This window comes from Lepidochelys kempii, chromosome 7 (assembly GCF_965140285.1).
Source record: "Lepidochelys kempii isolate rLepKem1 chromosome 7, rLepKem1.hap1, whole genome shotgun sequence".
Lineage (NCBI taxonomy): Eukaryota > Metazoa > Chordata > Testudines > Cheloniidae > Lepidochelys > Lepidochelys kempii.
The window spans coordinates 85324196-85339677 of record NC_136386.1 but is presented as its reverse complement, the minus strand read 5'-3'; positions in this window follow the sequence as shown (position 1 = coordinate 85339677).

Below are 15482 nucleotides of genomic sequence, written 5' to 3'. Positions count from 1 at the left end.
TTGGACCTAAGAACCCTTAAAAACACTGCATTTGGATCATTTGAAGCTAGGTTTGTCTACTTACTCTTTTTGTGGGCTCGCTTTTGTTTGTCTTCTAAACAATTAAGAAGTTCAATCTAAATATGACCTATGGTAAAACTGATATAGTCTTGTGGAGAGTGGACTCTGGAGTCTAAATGTGTATGTGGAAGAGGACTAGGCGTGCGTGCTTGCTTTTGCTAAGCAAACTTCAATACCCCATGTTCATGAATGACCTATGATTATTATTCCTTATTTGTATAGTGCCAGCAATGAGCAAGGTACTTCAGACATGTATACAAGACAAAGTTCCTGCTCCAAACAACTTATTTGCCTGCTGAGGTTGTAGCAGATAAGGAATGGGAGAAGGAATATCAAAAAAATGAAAAAAGATAGAGCAGGGAAGGTGACCAACCGTGTGAGTTCTACACTCTCCATCTTCTACAGTCTAACTTGTTGACTCTTCAATCTGTGCAGAGCAAACTAAGAAGTTTTAGGCCTTTCAAAGGTAGTGGGTTTGGGGAAGGGACTTGGAGGGGTGCTTGTCAGGGTGGGTAAGGAAGGGACTTCCAGCTTGAGGGCTGCATGGGAGACCACCCAGGCACAACTGGGGGAAGGACACAAAGGACTCAGTGATGTCCACACCACACCCCTTCACTGAGATGACTAGTAAAACATATTCAGTCAGCAGCAGGGAGGGCAGCTTAACAAACTATGTTCAGAGCTCTGCTGATGAATGCAATCCCAGTGGCGATGAGTAGGAAGGAGACCAGTCAAAGCCACGTTGCATCATGTTTCCTAAAAGGTGTAGATGGCCCTGAGACAGCTAAAAAGCTGGTGCTTCTGGTCACGCTAACACTGCCATTCACTCTGTCTGAGGCTGGTCAAAGTTTTCTCTTGGAGTGAAACCTGCCACTCCTCACACATTTGCAAGAGATGCTCTCATTTTGGATACCTTTTAAATCAATTAAAGAATTTCCCCTTCTATCCATTAGGGTGACCATATGTCCCATTTTGGCCAGGACAGTCCCTGTTTTAAGCCCTATCACAGGCTTATCACAACTGTCCCAACATTTAAGGCAAAAGTGGGCATTTGTCCCATTTGCTTTTGCCAATTTGATCAGTTGGCAACAGCAAATGGGACAAATGACCAAGGGGAGTGGTGATGCCAGCCCCGCGCAGCAAGGGGAGGCAAGGCTCTGGCGGAGGGCAGGCAGGGGGCAGGGCTCGGATGAGCAGCTTGGGACAGCCCCACGTGGGGGGGTGAGGAGGGAGGCTCAAACAAGTGGCTCAGGGCCACCGCCTCGGGGTAGCCCCACATGGTGTCCCGTTTTCCCTTTGGGGAAATATGGCCACCCTAGCTATCATGGAAGATTTGGCTATGTGGTTCAATGCAATATTTTAAAATTTCCCTCATTAAAATGGCCCTAGCTTAAAAGCCTTGTCTGAGAAATTCAAAATCATCTCTAGTTAAAACAAAACAATAAAACAAAATTGTTTTAACAAATACTGTGATCAAGCTGGCAATATTAGAAATGTTTTCAACAGCGTTCTTCCCATCATTGACTTATGAACAATCTACTGCCGAGTGAAATTGATTTCTCTCTTGCCTGTACTTAATAGCTTGCTGCTATTCTTTACTATAATTACAATTTACCATCTGAGGAATGGGTAGACAGTGTATACAAGGCACTATTTAAAAGCTGAGTTCCAGCAATTGTTTATCCTTTTAAATGAATACAATTCTAACAGACAATTGGTTTGCTATACCTATACATTGGTTTGCTGTTACATCTCCTTTGCAGGAGACTATTAAAACAGTCATGATAGTGTAATCTGAGATCAAATCTGAGACAGTCTTTGGAAAACTGCCTTTCCAATGCAATGACATCCGTTTCATCCACACCTGGACTTCATCCTTCCGCATTTCTTTTCTTTCACTGACTACCCTGTTGCTATTAGTTTATATTTCACCGATAAACCCCTGATTCTAAAAAACAAAAAAAAGTTGGAGCCTGATTTTGGTCCTTGTTGAAGCTCTTTTACACTGTTCTGGTTGAAAGGAGCTGCAATGGCCCCAGGGGAATACCCTATCACTTCTCTGCTCCAGATTAGGGGTATGCTCAGAAAGTGGCTGGAGTGTTCTATGCTCTAGCAATTCTGGGCTGCAGTCTAGGTAAAGCTGCTGGCAGCTGCAGCAGACCCAGGTTACAGTGGGGGGACACACCAAGCCCTGGATCAGCCCAAAGCCCAAGAAAGGCAAAGGGGTCATAAAACCTCCTTTGTCCTCTGATCCTGTCCCTACTCTTGAGGTGCAGCACAGACTCAGCCCTACAGCCTTCTGCTCTCTGTTGTACATCTATACTTAGGGTTTGTCTACACTTGAAATGCTACAGCTGCACTGCTGTCATGCTTCAAGTGTAGACATGCTGCGTAGGTAATCCCCCGCCCTCAGATGCAGTAGCTAGGTCAAGGGCAGAATTCTTCTGGCAACCTAGCACTGTCTACAGAGGGACTAAGGGCATGGCCACACTTGCAGGTGTAGAGCGCTTTGGGTTAAAGCAGCCTTCGTACAGCGCAGTAGGGAAAACGCTGCGATCTGTCCACACTGACAACTGACAGCGCAGGGGCGTGGCCACATTTGTGGCACTAGCAGCTGCATTGGGAGCGGTGCATTATGGGCAGCTACCCCAGCATTCAAGCGGCTGCAACATACTTTTCAAATAGGGAGTGGGTGGGGTGGAGTGTGTTTTGTGTATGTGGGGGGAGAGGGAGTGGGGTTTTTGGGGTGCTGAGCGTGCGTCAGCGTGCCATCTGGTAAGTTCAGACACCCCCACCCCCCTCTCACTCACTCAAAGCAAACAGTGACTGCTTGTTTTTTCTCGGACCAGATAAGCAGCCGGGGGTCTGAAACGGAGCTTTGAAAGGGCACTTCTGCATTCCTGCCGATTTCACAACAATGAGACGAGAGGCCCCTTGATTTCAGGGGATTATGGAACGTTTCCGGAGGTCACTCAGAGCGCTGTAGCCTAACTCCTCGTTCACACTGAGGCGTCTCACCCAATACTCCACCCTCCTGCTCTCGGGAAGGTGGAGTACCAGCAGTGTTCAGTATTCAGAGCACTCTACATGCCTTGCTAGTGTGGACGGGGAGTGAGGTAGAGCGCTCTGGGCAGCTTTATTGCGGTATAACATGCAAGTGTAGCCAAGCCCTTAGACCAGCTCAACTACGCTGCTCAGCGGTGTGGATTTTTCACACCCTGAGCGATGTAGTTAAGCCGACTACTAATTACTAAACTTCTAATTTTCTAGTATAGACCAGGCCCCGGTCTGCGTGTGAGACCCAACCAAGCTGCACACAAAGAGCTAGCACGTGCAGCCCTTACTCATGTTGCTGGGCATCTGTTCACGTGAGAAGTCCCCCAGGGGCTACTCACATAAGGGCTGCACCATCTAGCCCAGAGTGAGGGTTGGTCTAAACCAGGGGTCAGCAACCTATGGCACATGTTCCAAAGGCGGCACGCGAGCTGATTTTCAGTGGTACTCTGCTGCCGGCCTGGGGTTCCGGCCGCCGGCCCCGCTCAGCCTGCTGCCTGCCTGGATGGACGGAACCCCAGACCAGCAGAGGGCTGAGCCGCTCAGCCTGCTGCCAATCTGGGGTCCCAGCCGCTGGCCCTGCTCAGCCTGCTGCCGGCCTGGGGTACCAGCCGCTGGCCTGGTGCTCTGATCCTGGCCTTGGCCCGGCACTCTGCAGCTGCTCCCAGCTGTGGCCCACTGGCCCCAGCCTGGGGCAGTGAGGGGTACAGACAGAGGCAAGAGGGGGCACAGCTCAGCACCCCCATCTTTAAAATTGTTTCAGGCCACTGGGATATTTGTAAGTCCTGGTTTGCTGCTTATATCAGACCACTTGGAACAGCGTACTGCGTTTGACCTTGTGCATGCCCTCTGTCACAATTTTTTTTCCCACTGTGAGTTGAGGGGTACATTTGACAAAATGTCAGCTCCTAAGAAAGCAAAGTTAGATGTCCATTCATTTCAACCTTCTTGGACAGACACATTTGGATTTATTCAAAAGAAGGACCATGCTGTTTGTGCTCTCTGTTGTGAAAGTGTTGTTTGTCACACATCAAGCGTTCGATGACATTTTGAAACAAAGCACGAGAAAACCTTTCTTGACAAAGCAGACAAGACTGAATCAATCAAAAAGGCAGGAGCAGGATATGAGAAGCAAAGCAGTGTTTTTAAAAGCTTAAGTGTAACTAAAAATCAAGCTACAGAAGGAAGTTACAAGATTGCACAGTGCATTGCAAAAAACAGAAAGCCGTTTACAGATGGGGAATATATAAAAGAAGTTTTTGTCAGCAGTTCGGAGGTTTTGTTCAATGATTTACTGAATAAAGATACAATCATATCTAGAATAAAAGAATTCCCTGTCTCTGCCAGAACAGCTGAGAGACGCATAAGCGAAATGGCAGAAAACATTAATGAAAAGCAGATGACTGCATTAAAAGACACAGCAGTGTTTAGTGTTGCAGTTGATGAGGGCATGGATATAAACAACATTCCACAGTTGTTGCAAGATATTGTGCTTCCGATGAAATCCAAGAGGAACTTTGTTGCCTAAAACCCCTGCATGGCACAACAAAGGGGGAAGATATAGTGGAAAGTTTTGTAAACCATTTTGAATAACGAGGAGTTGACATCAGAAAAATACTTTGTGTGACAACAGATGGTGCTCCTGCATCTTGGAAAACAGAAGGAATTTGTAAAGTTGCTTGAAAATCAGATTGGCCACCCGACAGTCAAATTTCACTGTATCATCCATCAAGAAAACCTGTGTGCTAAAATTTCTACTTCAGAGCTTAATAATGTGATGAATACAGTGGTGCGAATTGTAAATTTCCTTGTTGCTCGATCTGCTTTGACTCACAGATAGTTTCAAGCACTGCTAGAAGAGATGAACAGTGCTTATAACGACATCCCACTTCACAGCAACATTCGGTGGCTAAGTCGTGGCAAGGTTTTGGTGCACTTTGTAAACTGTTTTGATGCAATCAAGGCCTTTTTGTCAGAAAAAGGACAAAACTACCCTGAACTGGATGATGACAAATGGCTGTGTAAGCTCATGTTTCTAACTGACATCACCGCTCACCTAAACAAACTCAACCTCTGTCTCCAGGGTACAGGGCAAACGGTTCTGGATCTTTATAAAATCTGGAAGACATTTGTTGTAAAAGTAGCAGTTTTTTCTCAGATAGTCGAACTTCTACTTTCCACTACTTCCAACACATAAAAGAGCTATGGACACATTGCACTGTCAGTGTTGATGAGATTGGAATGTACATGCAAGAACTGGAATCAGAATTTTCTGACATATTTCAAGATTTCCGGTGATTTGGCCCAGTGCTTTCCTTTCTAATTAAACCTGAAAAATTCAATGAAAGCGACTTGGATGTGTCTGTATTTCAGCGGATGGGTGTTGAAGATTTCGAAATGCAGTTTATTCAGTTAAAAAGCTCAGAATTGTGGGCATCAAGGTTTGTAGATCTGCGGAATGCACTTTAAGCTACAGAGAGAGATCATGGGGCCTCTATTCCGACCTGCTGGACATCCCTGCCAGTGAAATTTGACTGTTTGAAGAAAATTGAGTTTGCAATGCTTTCAGCATTTGGATCTACAGACCTGTGTGAACAGGTATTTTCACACATGAAATCTGTCCTCTGTCGCTCTCGGAGCCGGTTAACAACTGATCACTCAGAAGCCTGTGTGCAGCTTAAAGTATCCAAAAGCGTGCCAGACATTGGAAAACTCAGCAAGGAAAAGCAAGGGCAAGGATCACACTAAACTGATAAGATCTGCATTTTAATTTGATTTTAAATGAAGTTTCTTAAACATTTTAAAAACCTTATTTACTTTACATACAACAATAGTTTAGTTCTATAATATAGACTTAGAGAGAGACTTTCTAAAAACGTTTAATTGTATTACTGGCACACGAAACCTTAAATTACAGTGAATAAATGAAGACTTGGCACACCACTTCTGAAAGGTTGCCGACCCTTGGTCTAAACACATCAGTGTACTGCTTTAATGATCCCCATGTAGGTATACCGGTACACTCCTACTGTGGGCAGTTTTATATTGGTATAAGGGTGCTTCTACTGATATAGCTTATTCCTGTATGGAAAAGGAATAAAATATGTTGGAATAAGGCATCTTTTATACCAATATAACTGCATCTACACAAGGTATTTTACTGGCATAATTCATTTGGAAGGGGGGGAGGGAAGTGTCTTTTTTTCTTTTCCTTTCTTTTCTTTATTTTTTTAAATGGAAATAAGTACACTGGTACTAAATCTGGGTGCAGACCAGGCCTCAGGCAAGCGAATGAAAGACTGATTGAAGCACTGAGCAGGTGTAAACCCTGCTCCCGCTAGGACCCTGTGTGAGGAATCTAGCTGCCTTTTGCCTTTCCCACTGTAGGTGCAGAATGTGCTGACTCTGATTTTTGCCAGCTGTTGCAGAGCTCTTAGTTCTGTTCTGGGCTTTGTCATTCTTTACTGCCTACCGCCCCTCCCCCACTCCAAGCCTTTCTGTATGGGACAGGAGCCAAGTGTCCTCTCAGAAACCCTGTAGTCATCTGCATCAAACCCCACTATAACTCACTTCTTTCCAGATCTCCACGCAGCCCTAAGCTGCAGCAGCAGGAATACCAACTCTCCCAGGAAAGCCTAGGGTTGCGGAATTCTGAGCACTTGTTGGGCCTCCACACTTCATTGTGTGGGGTTTTGTTCCTTTTAGGTTTTAGAAAATCGCTCAGTATTTGTCCTTGAGAGATGGTCTTTTTACTCTTCATTGGTGTGATTTTAATTCCCAGGTGGAAGGGAGCATCTGGGTTCCACTTAAGCCTGGCTTATTTTGCTACCATCTGATGCTGTATAAACAATCTTTAAAAATTATATTGATAGTCTGGCTTTTAAAGGAATGTCATGTTTGATGGCTAAAATTCCCACCCTGTCCTTAAACTTCAAATTGTTTAACACATTTGTGCTTTTTCATCCATTCTCTCGAAATCGGAGGTTTTCAAATTGGGGCCATGCGCCCGTAGTGGGCCATGGAGGGAAGTTCTGGGGGGCAAGCAGCAAGGCCAGGCGGCTTATGCTAGCTCCGCACAGCAGGGCCTAGGCCAACCCCGCACCCCATGACTGACCTCAGTGGGCCAACCAGCCTGTGGGTCAATGTCAACATTCACCATAGCTCTGCTGATTTCCACTCCCAGCAGCTCCAGCACTGGCTGCGCCTTCAGAGACTGTTGCATGCACCTTCCCCCACCCTGAAAACCTGAGGAGGGAGGAGCAAATAGTGGCTCTGTCCGAGCAGTGCACCCTGGCTGCAAGGTAGAAGCAGCCCGTTGCTGAGAAAGCCTTGGTAAGTATCTGTGTATTTGAAACTTAAAGGTGTAGGTAATGTAATTAAAGTTGTGTTAAGGTCTCTGTTAGGTTTATGAGTAGGCTAACAAGCATACTTTTGCATGTGTCTGTTTTTTTCTGGGTTGGGGAGAGCACAACCAAAAATTGTAATTCAAAGGAGGGTGGGGGAGGCTCAGTTCAAAAAGTTTGCAAACCACTGCTCTAAATCAACTCTCAATTCTTTTTCACTTGGCTTCAATGTAACATTCTCACCTCCAGGAGGAATTGCCCAGTTCTGTATTGGGCTAAGGAATAGGGGAACACGAAGGCAATTGAAAATCACCTGAGCCTTTGGGCTCTTTACATTTTAACATGTTCCTACAGTGCCCTGCATAAGTGCCCTCAGCTCATCCTGATTGGGACCTCTGGTTGCTACCCTCATACAAATAATTAACAGGTGGAAAGGGTCTGCTGCTAGCTCTGTACGCTTATTGGTAAGAGCAGCTCTCTGTTGTCTTGCAGGCTATTCACCATTGCCAGTCTTCCATCTAGTCCAGCTTTCAGCTCTCCTTTCCTGTTCCTTAAAGTCCCTCCCTACACATGCATACACAGCCCTGTTTGCTTCCTGAAATGGATTCTGAAAAGCTGCTATCAGATTTCAGTCTCCTGACTTGCAGTATAGTGACCAGTGGAATTATGCCAGGATGGAGCCCCAGTAGGTCAAGAAGGAACTTCATGACGGGGGATTAAATGCAAGAGCCCTGTTGGCTCATACGGAAACCTTAAGCCCCCTCAATTCAAATCAATATTTTGGAGGGAGGGGACACTTGTTTTAGCAATTGAATTGTAAACACTGGCCATAACAGGGAAGAGGAATGTCCCACCTGGACATAAGGAGCTGTCTGACCTTGCCCTGCATGTGCCATAGCAGGGGCTGCAATTTCTGATAGTACATAGGCTCCAGGTTGCCTGCTAGGACTCAGGAGTCTAACTGCAGGTGGGAGTACTGGGAAAACAAGAGAGAGATTTACCATTTGTGTGGTGCATGTTTTCACTGTCCAAGGACTAATACTAATAACTGGAAGAGTGGGTGCCGGTGCCCAAACCATGTACCTACCGAAAAGGTTCACTGACCAATTCTTGCGGGCACGCCTTCCCACCCACCCACATTCTAAGGAAAATGCCTCTAATACCTTAAAGAATGGAAGTGCCAAAATACTATTCCAAGCAAGTTTTAGGGATACTTGTTATTCGTTCACTCTCTCCAGCATTGCGAATGGTACTGGAGTCTAAGAGCAGCCATTTTATTGATTGACTGCAGCTCCCATTTAAATGCATTGGCAATAACAGACTTGCAAAGCTGCATGATAAGCTCATATAGAAATTGTGGATTGCTTTAAAGGTGGAAATTGCATTCCTGGAGTCCTATTTTCCACTATTAGGGAGTCAGATAGCATCTTCCTTCAAGATTGTTAAATATAACTGTAACAAGGATTAATTAAGACCCATTTATAAAACAGCTGTAATGACTCAATTTTCCTTGCACTGTAGGTGCAGTGAGCAGAATATCTTGTACTACACTGGTGTTTCCTTTAAACAGAACAAACTCTTGGCAGCTCACCCTGTTGACTCCAATAGCCGTTCTGAATCCTTGGAACAAAGGGAGCTGCCCGAGTTTTGAATCCACCCATCCAATGTATTTCCATTGCTTATTTGACTCCCATGGTGACCCTGCCTCTGACGCTCCTGATGTGTTCCTGAGAGGTTGACTTTTGATGTCAGTAAGCTGCAGGAAGCAGCTGTCCTCAAAGCCACAGGTAGCCACAGTTTAAAAAAACCCAACCTATGGACATCTGGTCAGAAAGTCAGATGAATGCAACTGCCTAATATAGACCATGAGAAACATGGCACTGGCAACTTTGGAATATGTTTTTGTTGCATAGCACCCAGGCTCTGGCTCAGTCACCTCTGACAATTGCCTGATCTCCTTTCTCTCGCTCAGAATCAGGAGTCAGGAATTTACACACAAGCCCAGCTCTCTTATTGCCAAGAGTCACTAAGAACTACTGCCAACAAACAGCAAACCAACCAAAGCCCATCGCTCTCTTTTCCTGGAGCTAGGATCATGTTACATGACCTCAATATTATCTTAATTCTAAGAAGGATCTATAAATATGGCTGACATAATTCAGAGCAAACTGTTTGTGTCATGCTTCCAATACATGGAGAGAAGGAAGGTTGATTCCTTTGACAGTTAAAGCAGCCAAAATTTGTCTTCATAAAAACATTTTGGTTGCAGGGGATAAAGAATTACAAGGAACTTAAAGCACTCTTTAAACACTAATTATTTTCTCTCAGCAGCCTGAGCAGTGGTCCATTTTGCAGATGGGAAACTGAGACACAGATTAAGTGGTTTCCCTAAGGTGACAACGTCCATAACAGACTGGTAGGCTTGGAGGTAGGAGTCTGGGTTCTGTGTTTTGGCCCTAAGCCCACCATTTTTGCTCCCTCCTTTAAAGTTCATAGGACTGTGTTGGCTCAAAACAGGAGTTTTACTATTAATAACGTTTGAGACTTAAGGGCAGTCTCTGCTGTTCAGTGCAATGGCCCATGGCCTCATCTCCAATATGGTCATGACATTCACAGAGCCAGTAGGCCTGCTTCTCCTCACATTGCCATAGCTCTGTTATCTGCTGACTCTTCATGGGACTAGTAGAAGACAGTCAAGTCCCATGGGACTCACCTAGGTTGGCCATTGGAGCACCGTACTCTGGCAACTCTGATCAAGATAGAAAACTACAAGCTGGGAGCTGTAGTATCAGTGCGCTGCACCTCGCTGCAGGAATGCTGGGAATTACCATTCTAGCAGATCATGCCTCTCTCCCTATTAAAAACACACATGCTGCCCTAGGGCACCTGGCAAGATGCCAATGCAGGAAACAGCCTTCAGTTGGGTAATTTGACCAACTCCTGAACTAAAAGCAGCGGCCAGGGAGGTGTTGTTTTCAACCCTGACAAAGAGGATTGTGCATCTCTTTTCCACCACCTCCTTCTGTGTATGTGTTTGGTTATAATTGCTGTGAATATGTTTGCCTGCTATAGGTACCTCATTGTACAATACTACTAAGCTACTGTTCAGAGCAGTGAGAACTCGTTGTTCTTGTCTTGTGTCTTGGCAGCAGGGACACATTAGTTCTTTCTTTCTCAGAAAGCTTTGGGAACAGCTCCACCCCTACACTCCGCTCCACATAAAGAGGCAAGTAAAGAAATAAACACACATCAGAATGCAGCAGGAGATGCCACAGTGCGTCATGCCGCCTCTGTGCTTTGTGAACCCAGCTGGGCAGGCTCTGGGATGAGAACACTGGTTTTAAATTGCATTGGAACTGGATACAAATTCCAGTTGGAGCAGTGGGGCCTCTGCAGAGCTAATGAACCAGGAGCCCCACACTCTTTGTCTCATCGTCATTTGTTTTCCCCTGCAAGTTTTCCAGGGTACACCGGTGGTGGGAGGAGGCACCAGAGAGGTGCCGTTGACAATCACCTAGTCAGAATAGGATAACAAAACAAAGCCGTGTGTCTCCCTGTTTCCTCCAGGCTGATCCCAGAGAATTCACGAAGGTTGATGCCTTCAGTTTTCTTAATCGCTCCCCCTAGTAGGGGTTTTGTGTGGATCAACTAGTTAATAGTCAAATACGATGGGTCAAAATTAGAAAACATAGACAGAATTCAAACCTAGCATGTGAATCTTGGAGGTGTTTGATGCAGTCTCTAATGAGGGCTAAGTGTTCAATTGTTTTGTTTGTTGAATAGGATTTCAAGAAGCAAGTGAGGGAGTATGAGGGGAAAATAAGTAGAGCCCCGCAAATCTGTGGATATCCGCGGACCATGTTTGCAGATTACGGCTCAGATGCGGATACAATTTTTTTATCCACACAGGGCTCTAAAAATAGGGTTGCCCGACCCTCTAGGATTCTCTTGGAATCCCCAGGAATTAAAGATTAGTCTTTGATTTTCAAGATTGTCATCTGATTAAACCTCCAGGAATCCATCCAGCCAGAGTTGGCAACCTGCCGTTCCCCACCCCCTGCTTATGCTGCCAGCATCTCCCTGGATTTGGCTGAATGCACGTCACCATTCCTTAATAACCTGGCTGAGTTTGTGCTCTGAGGGATGCTGATTCCTTCAGTCAGTGATGATCTCCTATTCCACCTTTGCTTGTTCCTGCTCTTGTTCAGCGGCTTCTACTACTGGTCAGTCAAAACACAGTACAGAACTTTTAGTGTGTTGCAGCAGGGTCCACATGCTGAGTTAGTGTGTTGCAGGTCAGTGCAGTGTAGATTTATACCCCGACTTGCCATGTGCTAAGAAACCATGTAGCCAAACCCTTAAACTTGAAAGCCTTTGTTAACAAATATGGTAGAGCATGCTGATCAAATCCATCCTGCTTAGCACTTAGAACTCATGCACTCCATACCTTTGAGATGAGTTGGTGCACTTTTGGGGGGTCTGGTTCTTGGCAACGAAGTGTCTGAAAACCATTCCAAATTATAGGGTATCCTATCACAATCACAGGTGTGACACTTGTACAACAGGGGGGAAATAAATTCCCCATGTCTTCCTAAGCTCTTGTTTGTGTGATCAACCTAATGTCCTACTTTGACAAGGTAACAAGCCTTGTGGATGGGTGGAGATGACTGCCTAGGTGGGAGTACTGCAGAAAATAATCTGGGGGTTATAGTGGATCACAAACTAAATATGGGTCAACAATATAATAGCTTTTTTTGCAATGGTAACTTCATTCTGGGATTTATTAGCAGAGTGTTGTAAGCCATATACAACAAGTAATTCTACTTCACTCAGCACTAATAAGGCCTCAACTGGAGAATTGTGTCCAGTTCTGGGCACCACACTTCAGAAAAGATGAGGACAAATGGGAGAAAAGCCAGGGGAGAGCAACAAAAATTATTAAAGGTCTAGAAAACATGACCTACAAGGAATGATTGAAAAAATTGGGTTGGTTTAGTCTGAAGAAGAGACTGAGAGGTGCCATGATAACAGTCTTCAAGTATATAAACAGGGCCGGATTTACACCTTCTGTGCCCCTAGGCATAGCATCTTCCATCCTCCCCTCCCCACCACCCCGCCTACAGCTGACCTTCATGTTGCACATAGTTTTAGAGAGTTTTAGAGAATGCAGCACCCCTAGGCACATGCCTACTCTGCCTAATTGGAAATCCAGCACTGTGTATAGAAGGTTGTTATAAAGAGGAGAGTGATAAATTGTTCTCTTTAACCACTGAGGACAGGACATGAAGTAATGGGCTTAAATTGTAAGGGAGATTGAGGTTAGACATTAGGAAAAACTTCCTAATGTCAGGGTGGTTAAGCACTGGAACAAATTACCTAGGGAGAGTGGGGAATTTCTGTCATTGGAGGATTTTAAGAGCAGGTTAGACAAACACCTGTCAAGAATGGTCTAGATAATACTTAGTCCTGCCTCAGTGCAAGGGACCTATCAAGGCCCCTTCTGATTCTACATTTCTATGGTTCTAAACTACTCTTGTGTGCAGTGTTTTAGGTCAGGTTATATTTAATGCAAACATCTTATATTTATCTGGGGCCTTTAATCTCAGAGTATTGTGTATGTATGCCACAGATACAGATGACTCATCACCCATCTCTGAAATGCTGCCACTTCTGGGGTGAGCCACAGCAACACTATATCAGCACTTCACACAGGAAAGGAAGAACCACCTACAGGAAGAATGTAGGCAGTTAGAAGTAATTAGCTAGATATCTGGAGTCAACACCCTACTGGTGCTAATTGGAAAAAATAGGATCTTTAATGATTGAAAGCGCTTATGTGACCTCTGACCCATCTCAAAGATGGTGTCCTTAGCAGCAGGTTGAGACATTACTTCAGCACTGCCTCAGAGGGAAAAGTGCCACCTTATGAATCACCAGCGCATGTGCTGAAATACCTAGATGTTTCCTGAACATCTCCCATTCCAGGAGTGACCCAGTATGATCTTTCTGAACGTGTAAGAGATGATCCTAGCCCGAGGTGACATAGCAAATGTACAAACGGTGAAGTACTTTTTATATTAATAACATAAGACAGGTCACCTTCTGAGCAGCTTTCTCAAAGTCACAAATAAAGCAGCAGAAACTCAAGATTTAATTATTTGACACAATGCATAAAGGGGAATGATGACACAGAAGCAATTTATTTGAGTCTGGGCAAATATGGAGAGCGTGCATGGTGGAGGATGCCTGCTCTGCCTTCTTTCACCCTCTCTCTGTGGCTGCATGCACACTCCTCACTCTTCTCTAGAGGTAATATAGCTCATCCATAAATGGAACCTGCTGGGTGCCCTCATGACCCATGGTTTACCTATGGAGCAAGGGCGAGAGGGGAGAGAGAGTAGAGCAAAGCAACCTTACTTCAACTGGAATATTCTGAAAAATTGCAACAAGTCATGGATCAAACGAAGGGGCTCTGACTCACGTTGAGGTTGGGGTAGGTTGCATTTCATCTGTCTCTCATCTCCTAAACTTGGGGGACTGACTTGCTCCCCACTTCCCCCCACCCTCTGGCCTGGTCACACTCCTCCTCCTGGCTCTCTTTAAGGTCAGGCAAGACCTCTCTCTTCCCTCCTCCCCTTCCTCACTCTCCCCAGATAGTCAGGTGTGTGAGGGGGCAGGGGATGTCTCAATGTCTGAGGCCACTGGCTTCTGGTTTCTCATCATGGGTCTTTCAAGCCCTTCTCAGCTCTTTCACCTTTCTTCCTGCCCCATGCCTCCAGGGAGAGGGCTGGGCATCCAGAACCCATCAATGCTGCTCCTTACTTGGCCAGTGGAATTGCCATGGACTGAGGCAAGGTGCTTCCTTCTCCAAGGATCTGAGCACTCCACCTTTGCAGCCCTTCAGGCCCAGGAGCTAGAGCAGTGGTGAGCTGGAGCCGGTTCACACCGGTTCGCTAGAACCAGTTGTTAAATTTAGAAGCCCTTTTAGAACTGGTTGTTCCACGAGGGACAACTGGTTCTAAAAGGGCTTCTAAATTTAACCGGCCAAAAGTGGCGCCTTATGCACCGACTCCATGGGTGCTCCAGTCCTGGAGCACCCAAGGGGAAAATTTGGTGGGTGCAGAGCACCCACCGGCAGCTCCCCACCCCCGGCCCCAGGTCACCCGCGAATCAGCTGTTCGGTGGGAAGCTGGGGTGGGCTGAGAAACAAGCAGCAGCTTCCCGCTCAGGCCCAGGGAGGCGGAGGTGGGCGGGGGCGAGGAGGGCCGCCTGCACCGCAGCAGGTAACCCGGGGGTGGGGGGGTGGCCGCAGGGGAACTGCTCCCCGCCCCAGCTCACCTCCACCACCCTCGGCCTGAGTGAGAAGCCGTGGCCTGCTTCTCAGTCCTCCCCTGCTTCCCCCCGAACAGCTGATTCGCGGGAAGCAGGGGGGCGGGCACGGAGAAGCAGAGCGGGGTGGTTCAGGGGAGGAGGTGGAGGCAGAGCGGAGGTGCGCTGGGACCGGGCACGGAGCGGGGAGCTGCCGGTGGGGGCTCTGCACCCACCAATTTTCCCTGTGGGTGCTCCAGCCCAGGAGCACCCAGGGAGTCGGCACCTAAGGTGCCACTTTTGATGTGATCAGTGGGGGAGCGGCCACTCCCCCTGCTCCCCCCAACCCCCCCAGCTACGCTCCCCTGCCCCTAGGAGCCAGAGGCACCTGCCGGATGCTTCCTGGGAGCTGCCCCAGTAAGCACCACCGGGACTCCCCACCTCACCCTGGCAGGTCCCTCTGGCTCTTAGGGGTGGGGTGGGCACCCACTATGGTGGCCCATGAGACCCTCCTGCCCGGTTCTGGGGGCAGTCAGAGGACAGGGGTGGATGGGGCAGGGGTCCTGGGAGGGGCGTCAAGGAACACAGGGGTGTTAGATGGGGCAGGAGTCCCGGAGGGGAGGGGGTGGGCAACGACCCCCTTGTGGGGTGAGGAGGGAACCCGTTGTTAAGATTTTGGCAGCTCATCACTGAGCTAGAGTCCTTATGTGATAAAAC